Source organism: Carassius carassius, chromosome 44 (genome assembly GCF_963082965.1).
Source record: "Carassius carassius chromosome 44, fCarCar2.1, whole genome shotgun sequence".
Lineage (NCBI taxonomy): Eukaryota > Metazoa > Chordata > Actinopteri > Cypriniformes > Cyprinidae > Carassius > Carassius carassius.
Window position 1 is genome coordinate 21,120,766 of NC_081798.1, and position 15,084 is coordinate 21,135,849.

The 15,084-nt window shown below is 40.2% G+C and overlaps 1 protein-coding gene across 1 annotated transcript in view; it reads right to left on the bottom strand.

The window, feature by feature from the left end:
* The window catches only part of LOC132126715 (small integral membrane protein 7), a 224,619-nt gene that overhangs the window by 125,626 nt on the left and 83,909 nt on the right, over nucleotides 1–15,084 (bottom strand). The window lies entirely within an intron of this gene.

Consider the following 15,084-nt stretch of genomic DNA (forward strand, 5'->3'; position numbering starts at 1 on the left):
TCCTACCTGTCTAAAGACTGCTACCATCATACCTGTTCCAAAACAGACAACTGTTGCATGCTTGAACGACTATAGACCTATAGCATTAACACCAGTCATAATGAAATGCTTTGAGAGATTGGTACTGAACAGCATCAAGGCCTTCATTCCAGCTAATCTGGACAAACATCAGTTTGCCTACAGAGCAAACAGATGCACCAATGATGCCAATTCACTTGCACTTCACACTGCCCTCACTCACCTGGAGAACCCCAATACATATGTCAGGATGTTTTTTTTTTACTTTAGTTCAGCTTTTAATACCATCAACTCCAGCAAGCTAGTCAACAAACTGCTGTCGCTTGGCCTGGACTCTCACCTCTGTAAGTGGATCAAGAACTTTCTTACTGACAGACCCCAGCATGTCAGACTTGGAAATATTAGCTCCTCCACCACCATACTCAACACTGGCACTCCCCAGGGTTGTGTTCTTAGTCCGCTCCTTTATTCGCTATTCACCTATGACTGTTTTCCCATTCATGATTCAAATTCCAATTTCAAATTTGCAGATGACACAGCTGTGGCAGGGCTGGTAACCAACAATGAAGAGACCGCTTACAGGGAGGATGTCCAATCACGGGTGTAGCAGAAACAATTTAATCCTCAACACAAAGAAAACAAAAGAAATCATAATTGATTTTAGGAAATGCAAAACCAAGAAACATGACAGTCTTGAGATACATGGAGAAGAGGTGGAACAGGTCCAAAGTTTCAGATATTTAGGGCTGCATCTGACAGAGGATCTGACCTGGGGAATGAACACCAAAGAGATAGGGAAAAAAGCTCAGCAGAGACTCTTTTTCCTGCAAACCCAAAAACTTTTACAGGTGCACAATAGAGAGTGTGCTGGCATACAGTTGTACAGTGTAGTTTTCTAGCTGCACTATTGAGGAGAAAAAAGGTCTGCAGCGGGTAATTAAAACTGCCCAGAGAATCATTGGTGCACCTCTTCCAAGCCTTGAGGATATCTATTACAGTAGGCTGCAGAGAAGAGCAGCAAGTATCAAGGCGGATCCTACACATCCTGGCTATACCCTGTTTGACACCCTACCCTCAGGCCGACTCAGGGTCATGTGAGCGTGGACAAACCGCATGAGAAACAGTTTTTTTCCAAAGGCCATAAATGAGCGGCTGAGAGGCTGAAAGCATGTAAGACTAATTCAATTTGGACTAATTACAATTTTGGACTTATTGGAATTATACTGTGCATTTTTAAATGTTTATATATATTTATTTTATTAACTGTTGTTGACAGTGTCACTTTTTATCCTTTTAGCTGCTAAAGTTAGTGATTGATGTCATCTTAATTTCGTTGTGTAGAGATATGCAATAACGATAAAACTAAACTAAACTAAACAATTCGAGGCATGTGTATGACTCTTCTCCCGGGCAGGGGTTTCCTCATAATTGGCGGGCCGCATTGGGCCTGCGGGCCACCAATTGAATAGCCCTGGTTTAGAGAATGTGTGCAACATGTCATCGTTATTTGACACCTGAAGACACACACAATCTCTGCTTTTTTTTGTTTGAGCGAAGAGCACGCACACAATGTCCTTATAGGGGCAATTTGCGTGCATTTTGAGCGTTTTTCCAATGTTTGTCTCTCTTTCGAGGAAAGAGGGGCAGCCATCTGCTTCCCGTGGTTCAGGACCCACTGCTGGGGCATGGAGAAGAATGAGCTTGTGGGCTGGACTTGCTGTGGATGTGGGCTTAGAAAGTGATGCCATGAGGTTGTCTTGATGAGCGTTATCTTTCTTACCATAGCCCTCCAGCTAAGGTGAGCTTTCCGGTTCTTCCTGATCTCCATACATAGATCTCTTGCATCCTTCAATTCCAGCATACGAGTTATGCCAACATTGAGGCGATGTGCGAAAACGGCTATGAGAGGATGCACCCTGTAGAAGAGACGCTGGCTAGTTATCACTGTATGGTTGAGATGTCCTCTCTTAATACACCCTCCTTGCCATCTAAGCCCCTTCAGGATACATCTTGCTTAAATGGCAGGGCATACACAGCAGCAGGTCAGGTTGTGGCTTCAATGCATACAATATCGGTGCTCCAGGCATATCAGGCTGATCTACTGAAAGACCTGGATAAAGACCTTTCTCCTGATGAGGAAGCTGAACTGTGCCGCACCACAGATCTCACTCTCCATGTTACTAAGCAGGCTGCCTATGCCATGGGCAGGTCTATGGCAGCTATGGTAGTAATGGAGACAGGGCCGGCCCGCGGCATAGGCGGTATAGGCAAATGCTAAGGGCGCCACTCATCCATTTTTTTTTTTTTTTTACATATTTTTTTTTATAATAGGCTACTATTTAAAAACCATTAATTCGAAATACTACCAAATAAAGCAAAAAAAAAAAAAAAAAAGTCCGGCTCTTCAAACTTCCCCCGCCCATCGAGTGCTTGAAGTGCGTCAGAAACAGAGCGCGCGCACGATCAGTTGTTGGTAATTTGTTGTGTAGCGTGCCCGACGCCGCATCCAATGTAGACAGCACTGCTTTTGTTAACACACAGCTCGTAGAAACGGGCCTGGCAGCTCACGCCAGTTCTAGACACGGTGAAAGTTTCCTGATTGTGACGGAAGGCCGAATTTACATGACACATTATAAATGAGCATAGTCTGCGATAGATACAGTGCCAAAAAGAAGAGAAGAGGATAAAGACAGAGGTAAAGAGATGTAGTGAAAGAACAATTTATTGCATAGGAGTAAGATACTATAATTTCATGGCAGTTATTTTTTACCTTAAACTTAATGTTAGCAGTTGTTCTGAGTTCTGAGTCCCCAGACTGTGATTTTGTACAATCATGTCAGTTTTAAGACGCATTTTTTTATTATCACTTTTTTATTAATGTTTTACTCTACAGTTGTGCAGTTTTGGGGGGATACAGTACAGGCCAAAAATTTGGAAACATTACTATTTTTAATGTTTTTGAAAGAAGTTTCTTCTGCTCATCAAGCCTGCATTTATTTGATAAAAAATGCAGAAAAAAAAGTTATATTGTGATATATTATTACAATTTAAAATTATTTGTTTTCAATTTATTATACTTTAAATTATCATTTATTTCTGTGATGCAAAGCTGAATTTTCAGCATCATTACTCTATTCTTCAGTGTCACATGTGACATCCGGTCTATCACATGATCCTTTAGAAATCATTCTAATATGATGATTTATTATGAGTGTTGGAAACAGTTCTGCTGTATTGTGTGTGTGTATATATACATATATATATATATATATATATATATATATATATATATATATATATATATATATATATATATATATATATATGCTAAATCATGAACACAATGACAGGGTGAAATGGGCTGCGATGCATGGGGCGCCAGGTAAAATCTTGCCTAGGGCAGCAAATTGGTCAGGGCCGGCCCTGAATGGAGAGACATCTGTGGGTGAACCTTGCAGATATCGGGAAGAAAGAATCCAAGTCTGTCTGGTTTGGTTCAGCTACAAAATCAGACATTAGAAGACTACAGAGAACTGTTCGGACTGTTGAAAGGATAATTGGTGCTTCCATGCCCACCCTTCAAGAACTGTATACATGAGTGAGAAAAAGGGCTCAGAAAATCACTCTGGATCCCTGACATCCAAGTTATCCTCTTTTTGAACTTTTGCCATCTGGCAGATGCTTCAGAACCGCAAATACCAGGATCTGATATATACAGTATATATATATATATATATATATATATATATATATATATATATATATATATATATTAGGGGTGTAACGGTACACAAAAATCGGTTCGGTACGTACCTCGGTTTTAAAGTCACGGTTCGGTTCATTTTCGGTACAGTAAGGGAAAGAAATGCAAACATTAAACTGCAGGTTGTTTATTACTATAAACTTTTTTGACAATTTGTTTACACTTTTTTAAAATACTTTTTAATAAAATATATATAAAATAAAAAAAGAATAAGAAATAAAATACTGCTGCAAAGTTCTCCACTAAATAAAATACTCTTAGTCTCAAACCAATATCATATAATAAAATATAATGAAAAATATAAATAACTATGATTACAGTGCAGCATTACCAATCCCAGCTTGTAGGCCTGCTCATATTTAAAATATATATATGACTTTTCCAAAGTGTAAAGTGCAGCATCAACAGTTTCAGTTTTTAACCTGCTCAGATTTTGTTATTGCGTTGGCCCGATCGGATTTAAGAGCAAAGGTCTGTATAAATGCAGACATGAGCTGCGTTTGAATTACAATCGTTTTTTTCCTAGTTGTAGTGATGTTCACCCTTGCGTGATGCCTTTTGAAAACCTTAGGCCGGTGACACACTGGCATATTGCACCTGTCAAACATAGTCTATTTTGCCGTCAATACTGTTGACGGTGTCCTTTATCAGTAGGCTTTATATTTATACTCAACATGAAGTATAGATATTGTTGTCTTGAAGACAAGATCCTGGTCTGTCGGCACCTCGGTGGCTTCCCTCTATGTCATCTACAGCAGCAGTAGCGCACCAGCGCCTCGTCAGGCACGATTCTGGTGTGTAAAGACACAGAAAACGGGAAGCAGCTGTCACGCAACTGACACGCAGCAGAAACGCCACGCTCACGCCACGCAGCCAGTGTGTCACCGGCCTTAGAATCAGCTGCAGGACGGGATTTGCGCTGAACACGGAGACTTCCGCCACTTCACACTTTTTTGTTATGTATATAATTCCATATATAATTCCACATGTGTTGATTCATAGTTTTGATGCCTTCAGTGTAAATCTACAATTTTCATAGTCATGAAAATAAAGAAAACTCTTTGAATGAGAAGGTGTGTCCAAACTTTTGGTCTGTCTATATATATATATATATATATATATATATATATATATATATGTATATATATTGTGACGAGTCAGCTGCCTCCTCCCTAATTGTCACCGGCACCCCGTCCTAAATCGCCGCCCTTCACCAGGCTCCCGACTGGAGTGGGTGGGTGTGTGAGAGGAGGGGCGCTGGAAGAGTCAGGGCAGGCGGCGTGTGATGGGGCACACCTGAAGGAAATGGAGCCTCATCACAGCCGCTGTTTAAAAGCCCAACGCGCCTCTCCTCGGGAGACCGGTCTCTTCCCCGTGCATGCACACTGGTATCCTCGTGGGTCCAGGAAGGGTGCAGTGAGGGACTCCCGCGCCACTGGAGATGTGAGCTGCCGGACCTGCGATCCGGATTGGAACCGCACCTATTTGCACGGCCGACGGGCCAGGAAGCCGGGCCGTCCATCCCCTACCAGCGCCGCGGCCAACGAGAGAGACGCGGCCGCTAGAGGAAGCCGCCGCCCCTCGCACTCCGGACCGAGGAGGGGAGCACTTGCGGCCGCCGGACTCCGCCCCTTACCTGGACCCTTCCTCCACGAACACTGCCCGACCCACACGAACCCCGCAGCACGACGAGGACACCAGATTCCCTGTTGCTTTGGACACTCTTCCCCTTTGGCCACCTTTTATCCCTTGTTTCATTTGATTTCTGTTAATAAAAGCCTCTCCGAGGCCTGACGCCATGCCCACTGTGTCTGTCTTGTGCTCCTCCCGTGACACTGGTGGAGAATGCAGGCAAGGCGGAGCCTAGACAGCGCAGTCAGGAAACATCTGGTGACATCACTCCCTCTCGCTTGCAAACGTTCATGAGAACCCGGACTGGGACGGAGGAAAACCAGGGACAGCCTCCCAGCCACAAAAGGGGTAAGTGACTTCTCTATTGTCATTTTACTCTGTGGTTGGTTGAGGCTGTCACTAAAACCAGGTTTCTCTGTCCCTGTTCTGGCACGCTGCAAGAGGGAGGACCGCCTTGAGAGGAATCCCCGCCCACTCCGACCGTTTGGAGCCTGGTTGAGGATGGTAGCACTCCCGTGTGGGCGGCGCCCTGATGACGAGGATGTCGCTTGGGAGGGGGAATGTGATTTGTCAGCTGCCTCCTCCCTAATTGTCACCGGCACCCCATCCTAAATCGCCGCCCTTCACCAGGCTCCCGACTGGAGTGGGTGTGTGAGAGGAGGGGCGCTGGAAGAGTCAGGGCAGGCGGCGTGTGATGGGGCACACCTGAAGGAAATGGAGCCTCATCACCGCCGCTGTTTAAAAGCCTAACGCGCCTCTCCTCAGGAGACCGGTCTCTTCCCCGTGCATGCACACTGGTGTCCTCGTGGGTCCAGGAAGGGTGCGGTGAGGGACTCCCGCGCCACTGGAGATGTGAGCTGCCGGACCCGCGATCCGGATTGGAACCGCACCTATTTGCACGGCCGACGGGCCAGGAAGCCGGGCCGTCCATCCCCTACCAGCGCCGCGGCCAACGAGAGAGACGCGGCCGCTAGAGGAAGCCGCCGCCCCTCGCGCCCCGGACAGAGGAGGGGAGCGCGTGTGGCCGCCGGACTCCGCCCCTTACCTGGACCCTTCCTCCACGAACACTGCCCGACCCACACGAACCCTGCAGCACGACGAGGACACCAGATTCCCTGTTGCTTTGGACACTCTTCCCCTTTGGCCACCTTTTATCCCTTGTTTCATTTGATTTGCCTGACGCCACGCCCACTGTGTCTGTCTTGTGCTCCTCCCGTGACAATATGTATATATATATACATATATATATATATATATATATATATATATATATATATAAAACCAGGCTCAGTTGGGGGGCCAGTTCTCCTCTGACCAGTTCAATTCCAGGCTGCAGCAGTCAGATTGTGCAGAAGAATCATCTGTTTCCTGTGGTCTTGTGCTGGTGCTCCTCTGAGACAAGGTATTTACAGGGGATCTGTATCTGGGGCTCTAGTTGTCCTGATCTCTGCTGTCTTTCCGGGATGTAGAGGTCCTTTCTAGGTGCTGATCCACCATCTGGTCTGGAAACGTACTGGATCCAGGTGACTGCAGTCATCCTCTGATCTGGATACAGACTGGATCTGGTGGCTACGGTGACCTCGGAATAAGAGAGAAACAGACTTATATTAGTGTAGATGCCATTCTTTTAATGATGTAGCAAGTACATTGGGAGTTATGGGAAGTGTTTCCGGTTCCGGTTTACCTAATTAATGCAGCCTAAAAATCCTTTAACGGATTTGGATATTAAAAGCATATTAGTATGTTATGTGTAAACCAGGTTAAAGAGATGGGTCTTTAATCTAGATTTAAACTGCAAGATTGTGTCTGCCTCCCGAACAATGTTAGGTAGGTTATTCCAGAGTTTAGGCGCCAAATAGGAAAAGGATCTGCCGCCCGCAGTTGATTTTGCTATTCTAAGTATTATCTACAGTGGCCCAGTAGTGCACAAAACAACGACATTAAAAAAGCAAACATAAGCTCACAACACAACGACATTAAGCCACAACACAAATGCATTAAGCCACAACACAACAAAATTCTCACAACACAACGAAATTAAGCCACAACACAACGAAATTAAGCCACAACACAAATAAATTAAGCCACAACACAACGAAATTCTCACAACACAACGACATTAAGCCACAACACAAATACATTAAGCCACAACACAACGAAATTCTCACCAAGTGAGTGAATCGCGTTTGTGCCGAACTCTTATTACAAAAAAAAAACAAGCACTCTTCTGCAATCCATGAATGTTTCTCTGTTAATGTGTGCAGTGTCATTTCACAGTCTGATGAGTCTTTCATAACAAATGAACACATGCTGTTGTGAATGATTAAGCGAAGCGCCTTCTCATAGGATAAACACGCAATCTCATGAATAATTGAATAGACACCAACGCGTCATCAATGACGGTTTCATCGGGCGCACGCCCCTGGACCTAAGTTAACTTCCGGTCTGTGTTGTGTATATCGGTCTGGCTGCGGTGCCTTCTACAAACGCAGTTAAAGTCAAGGTGATGAGTAGACTGAAGTTGGGCTCAGGTGGTTGTACTGCGGGATGTGTTTCCCATACATTTATTTATTTTTGGAGACTCAGCACAATTTTAAAACTGATAGATTTTCAAAAAGGCTTCGTTGAATAAACATGAGTAACGTTATGTACTGCACGTTTAATAATAATAATTCCTTACATATATGTTTAAATATCAAAACGAGGCACAGGTGTTTTAATATCGCTGTATTTGCCTTGTGCCTGATAAAGCAGCGTGTGAGCGTACGAGCTCTGCTTTGTTTACAACTGTTACTGGGGAAACCTCTATTTCTCGCTTTATGTCTATGCTTTAAAACATCTCCTGCTGGCAAAGAATGAATTTGCATTTTCATTAAGTCCGCCTGATCCACGCAGCAAACATATTTTGTTTGTTATCAAAAAATATCTACTCTAGAGGGACTTGGCTGTTGTTATTGATTCTATTTGGAAGTCTACCGGAAGTTAAGTTAGGTCCACAAAAGCGCGCATGCGCAGTAACGTTTGTTTATGTTGTTGCCGTTGAAACAGTCTATAGTCCATTGCCACGTCAAAAATCGTGACGTCAACACAATGTAGATTCTAAATCCGGAAGATGAAAACGGAGCAAAAAAGCTTAAAATTAACCAATTTTCTCCAACAGTTAAAATTAGCGCATGCTAACATTGTCTTCTATGATGTGCAACACAAACACCTCTGCTAAAATCTTAGAGTAAGTAGTCTGGGGTTTCATGACCCTTTAATAAACTTTGATTAATAATATTAACACGCCCCATTGGTATGCCTAGAGAGTCAAGCCAGGTCCTGTCAGTGGGATGGTGGTCCTGTTTTCAAGAGAGGAAAGGTAGGAGGAAAGTGTCTAATATTGATACATCATCTTTTCATATCTTGCTTTTATTCATAATGTATAACATGCCTATTTGATTAGCCCTAACAGAAAAAAGACAAAAACACAATCATAATGATTATGGCTCTATTCATTATGCATGCAACTTGTAATGATGGTGGAAATTTTTTATTTTTCTTAATGGTCAATTTACACTATACCTTTGTTTTTCATCTCAGGAGAATGTTTACAGTGATGTCACCAGTGATCTGCCTGACCTATCAGTCCTCCAAGTGGCAGAAGTGTTATAAATATAGTAGTGTTATAAAAATATAGTAACACACCATTACACTATCATAGTTATTAGTATTTGTATTTTACATAACTATTAAAACTGTATCAGAGTTTTAAAAAAATTAAGTGTGGATATTTACATGTTTATACTACACTGGTGAGCAAGAAAACATATTAAAATTACATATATTTGCACTTACATAATATTTAATTTACATTTTATATTGTAGTTTGTACAAATAAAACCAAATGAATCCATCCCAAGTTTTTTGTGTAAGGCCAGATAAAAGGCAAAGGTGGACCATGAAGAGGGGGAACTCATCCAAGGGCTGCAGAGACTGACACTGTCAAAATAAATGTTAAATAATTATGATACATGCATGTAACGTGTGCATCAAAAAGTGAAAATAAATATAACATTTTCTTTCTCTGTCACAAACAATACAATATCAATATTTACCATTGCATTGCTTGTTATTCCAACTTCTCTCCTCGCTTTAGCTGTCCTTGCTCTGGTCACATGAACCATGTGGAATGCAGGTTCAATAACTCTCCAAAAGGCCATTAAATGGATCTACTTCTCAAATCTAGATTGGATGAGACATGTTTTCAGAAAATACACACCAAACAATGTAAAAAGTTTGTTTGCCTACACTGAACCTGAAGGATACTTAAAAATGTATAATGTATTGACATACAAGTGGAAAAAAGTTAGGTCTGTAAAAAGATTTTAGCCGGGGTTTTAGCTTATTCTCCCTCGTGTCATTCTAAACTGTTCTGAATTTATTCTGTGGGGTCAATCTAGATGGCTGACTGATGGTATTATTTACAACATTTCTTTATGCCAATGAACAAAGCAAGTCATATGGGTTTACAGCGACATAATGTTAAGTATATGATGACAGCTTTATTTTTTATTTTTGGGTTAATCATCTATTAACACGTATTGCCTTGATCCACGGAAGAGGTTTTTAAACAAACAGGCAACCACAGCGACAAAAAATAAATAATGACAATTAAAAAATTCACAATAGGCCTACATTGTGCTCGTTAATATAGTAATAAAGGTTTAGATCTTACCTAGTGTAGATTCGCATGCTGTTGTCATTCTTGAAGAGGCACCTGCAGACTGAAGTATCAGAAGTGATGTTGAAATCCTTACATCTAACATTACTAATTTGAATCCACTTATTTCGAGTTTCTACATCCAGGGGAGAAGTGTGAAAAACCTTTGAGGAGCCTCACAAAACGGGTCACAGCAATAGCTGTGTAAACCACCCTCACAGATGTTTATGGAACTCGTCATTAAATAATTATATTGCTGTGGTATACTTAATTTGTTGTATTATAGCAAAATGTATAAATATTATTTAATATTCATCGTTTATGGATAAAAGTTTGCAGCTGGTAATGCACTCACACAGAATAAAGACAGGAACCTTTTATTCGCCCTGTGATTTCATAGGAAATATGTAGTCTATTGCCCGTTTCTGCAGACCAACTGCCCTCTAGTGGTCGGGAGCATTTCCGTTGTGTTGTGGCTTAATGTATTTGTGTTGTGAGAATTTCGTTGTGTTGTGAGAATTTCGTTGTGTTGTGGCTTAATTTCGTTGTGTTGTGAGAATTTCGTTGTGTTGTGGTTAATGTCTTTGTGTTGTGGCTTAATGTATTTGTGTTGTGGCTTAATGTCGTTGTGTTGTGAGCTTATGTTTGCTTTTTTAACGTCGTTGTGTTGTGCACTACTGGGCCACCGTAATTATCAAATTGCCTGAGTTTTTAGAATGTAGCGGACGTAGAGGATTATAATGTAAAAGGAGCTCACTTAAATACTGAGGTGCTAAACCATTCAGGGCTTTATGGCCTGGTTTCATAGACAGGGCTTAGCCTAAACCAGGATTAGGCCATAGTTCAATTAAGACATTTAAGTAATTTTTATAAACATGCCTTAGAAAAAACATTACTGGTGTGCATCTTGAGACAAAATGAAGGCACTGATATATTTTAAGATCAATCAGTACAAGTTTCTTTCATTTGAAACAACTCAGACTTGCATTTTAGTCTAGGACTAGGCTTAAGCCTTGTCTGTGAAACCGGGGGTAAAAGTAATAAGCAATATTTTAAAATCTATACAATGTTTGATAGGGAGCCAGTGCAGTGTTGACAGGACCGGGCTAATAAGGCCATACTTCCTAGTTCTAGTAAGAACCCTTGCTGCTGCATTTTGGACTAGCTGTAGTTTGTTTACTAAGCGTGCAGAACAACCACCCAATAAAGCATTACAATAATCTAACTTTAAGGTCATAAATGCATGGATTAACATTTCTGCATTTGACATTGAGAGCATAGGCCGTAATTTAGAGTTAATAACAATAAATGTAGAAAAAAAATAACAGTGAATGCCACAATAAAATGCTTGAAATATAAACATTCAACCATAGCTTCCTGTTGGTCAGTTTTGTCTCTTCAGTTAAGATTCCCCCCAGTTGTTGCAGAAAAAATTATATTATATAGTATAATCATGGTCAGTGTAGACATGTACTTAAACTTATTTTCTCATGGGCTCTAAATGTTCCTTGCTATTCCAGTCAGAGAAGTATAATAAAGATGATGTCCACTGCTCGGTGTTCACAGGTGTCTGAGGAACTGAGGAACCATTTCTTCTGCGATGACATTTCTCTTGGTTACTACAAAACATAGGTTAAAAGACATTTGTGGCACATTTAAGATAAATATTCAGTTTTACCTGTATATATCTACATGCTAAGTGAAGATGCAACTAAAGTAGCAACAAAACTGTGATTCTGTGTTTGGACGTGAATAATATTGTTACCATGGTGTTATTTTAAGTAACTTAGAGTAAATGCCAAGTTGGAGTTTGCCACTGTGATGCACCATGAGCCTCTGAGTCAAGCCTCTTTCAATACTTCACCCCTTTCTAAGGGGTCTCAGGCCAGGAATCCCCTCAGTGCCTCTCACGCCTGCCAGAGAATGAGGATAGTGGTGGCACAGATCCACAGTCATCAATCACGGTGAAGTCAGAGCAGTGTGATGAACTTCTAGTAACTGAACAAGAGCCGTCATCTGAAAGAAAGAGCCATCATCAAGGGGTCTTACGAAAAAGGCAAAGGAGAAAACACCAGGTTGCATTATGCAAGTTTTCCGGCAAGCCTTTCAGGAACACAGGAAGTTTGCAGAATCACATGTTGGTATACCAGAAGGAGAGACCTTTCTGCTGTGGATTGTGTGGGAGTTGTTTTAAATCCAAATACATCCTGAAGGAACATGAGAGAATCCATAAAGGTGATTATCGCTACAGCTGCCCGAAGTGTTGAAGGGTTTTTTCTTGATCAAATCATGTCAGATATCACCTTAAGGCAGCTCGCTGTCATCGCTCATCATCCAGAAAATAAATACTACATGAACACAATTTTAGATGTACTGATGTGCAAACTAATATATTAAAGTAAACAACAGGGATCTCTGCTTTTCTTTTGAAGTTTGTGATTTAAAAATATTAAAGAATATCTATCCATTCAAAATCTCGTTCAGAACAAACAGTCTGGCTACCTGCGTGAATTTCAATTTGACATGTTTTCAAAGATTGAAATGCAAATATTGGTTGAGTGCATTGTATTAGTTCTTCTTATCCATCAAAACAAAAGTCAGCAGTACCTTGATTGTATTGTGCTTAATTATATAAGTAATGCAAATAAGTGCCTCCTCAGTTCAATATCTACAATGAGAAATGAGAAGCTCTGGTTCTGTGATTTCTTGGTCAAATTGTTGTATTAAAAAATAATAATAATCCACGTTTTCCAATGCTATGCAGCTGTCCATGCTTAAATGTTTACAGCATTCATTATAACAGTTAGGGTTAGGGTTAGGACAGTTGATGAGAACAGTGATTCTGTTTTATGTTCGGTTATACATCATGGCTATTTCTGATATATGATCTACTTATAGCATGCCTATGTTAACAAGAAAAAAGTTGATATCTCAAACTTATATAAAGGATGTTTCAGTTATTTTTGCATAAAAACAACAACATTCTATTAAAATGTTCTTCGTATTAAATCAGACTGTTCTTAGCATTGTCATACTTATCTAATGATTTGATGTTCACATAAATAGAATTTAATCAAACAATGTTGCCCCATTTTAATTGAATCTTAATGTGTGCACACTTTATAATATTTATGTAGCTCAGTTAGAGTGTGGTGCAAACAAGGCCAAGGTCATAATTCCTAAGTGTAAGTCTATGAATAAAAGAATATCTGCCAAATGCATAAATTTAACTAAATGTAAAGCAGAAACCAGATTTGATGTAAACCTAATGATCTGCCATGATAGTGATATTTATGTATGTAAATACAACCCCATAAGCAGACTTAGAGTAAACGTGTCTAGTGTGCATGGACGTCCGAGCAATTCTCAGAACATTCTCATCTTTATCATTGTTGGTATTATTATAAATGCCAGTTTTCTCCATGAACCACTAGGTGGCGACAATATCTTAAATTTGGTTTCTCCACCTTGTGGGAAGTAAACGGAATTTTAATGGGGAGATATTCTGTCAATTTAAAATCAGTCGAATGTAATCATGTAAAATATAACAAATCAAAAGTTCAACCAAACTACAATATTGTGTGATAAATAATGAATATATATAGTGATTGTCAAAATCAGATTCAAACAAATAAAAAAATACAAGTGTTTCTTTAATATAAATGTTTATGTCACTGATGTATTGAATAAAAGATTAAAAGAAGGATTTCATGAATGGAGACAAAAAAATGTCAACGTTACATTTTTTTTAACCGCTCATCATTACTGTAGACATTATAATAACAATTCTTTCCCTACAGGCTACGGTGTAAATGTGGACAAACTAACAGAACTCTCTCTTTCTCCCTCTCTTTTTAACTGATTAGTATAGTCCATCCCATATTGCTTGTTCAGTTGCATGGAGATGAGGTAAATCCTATATTAAAGTCCCTCTTAGAATTGACAGTTGGTTGATGGCAGATAATTATTATCTAATTTAGGGAATTTTACCTTAATTGAAGTCCATTGCAAGGAGTTTTTGATCATTTTATGCATTACTCCAAATGCATAAAGTGATCAAAAACTCCCTCAGCTAGTACACTGAAAAACCCATTGACTTCTAGCTCATTTCACTGGAGGAAACTGACTACCTCATTTGTAGGCTACTGTAAATGTATTTCATAGAGTTCACTAAAAGAATATTTCCTAAAGTATAATTAAACTGGCAGCTGTGGTGAAGTGCACAGCAAGAAATTAGTCCTTCATCAATGAGAGGCAAAGAAGAGCCAGGCTGAGGTTTGTGAAAGATTATAAAGATTGGACTGTAGAAGACCAGAGCAAGGTCATCATTCGTCAAGTTTTTCAGCTTTACACATATTGTATAATGGTTAGATGGAGATCTGGAGAGGCCTACAAGCCACCCACTTTGGTGGAGGATCATGATGATATGGGGATGATCTGTTGGTGCTTCAGCAAAGGCTGGAATCAGACACATGCATCTTTGTGGAGGTCCATTATGTCACATCATCGGAATTAAGTGACTGGAAAATACTGGAGGTATTATCTATCTTGTCTAAAACAAAATTGAAGTAAAGAACTGATTTCAATATTACAAAATTCTTTATAGCTATCCCTGCATTCTTCCTGTTACTATTAACATACTTGTCTATCAATGTGTTAAATACCACAAGAAACACAGAATGCCTCCTTCAGCTTTTAACTAAGAAATGACAAATTGAAGTGTTAAGGCAAGATTCTGTCATTTGAAAATAAATGTACATTTTAGACAAGTGTGACAGTAGCTATGGACATTACTCCGCATTCAGTATTGTCATGAAAAATCATCTTTATTTTCACAAATTAAAAGAATTCATGACAGCTGGAATGGCATGACAGTTGTGCAGTTATGGAGATCTCAAAAGAAAACATTCACTTAACAAACATTTTAATTAAGAAAATAAGGTAAGAAACCGGCACCATGTTTTTCACT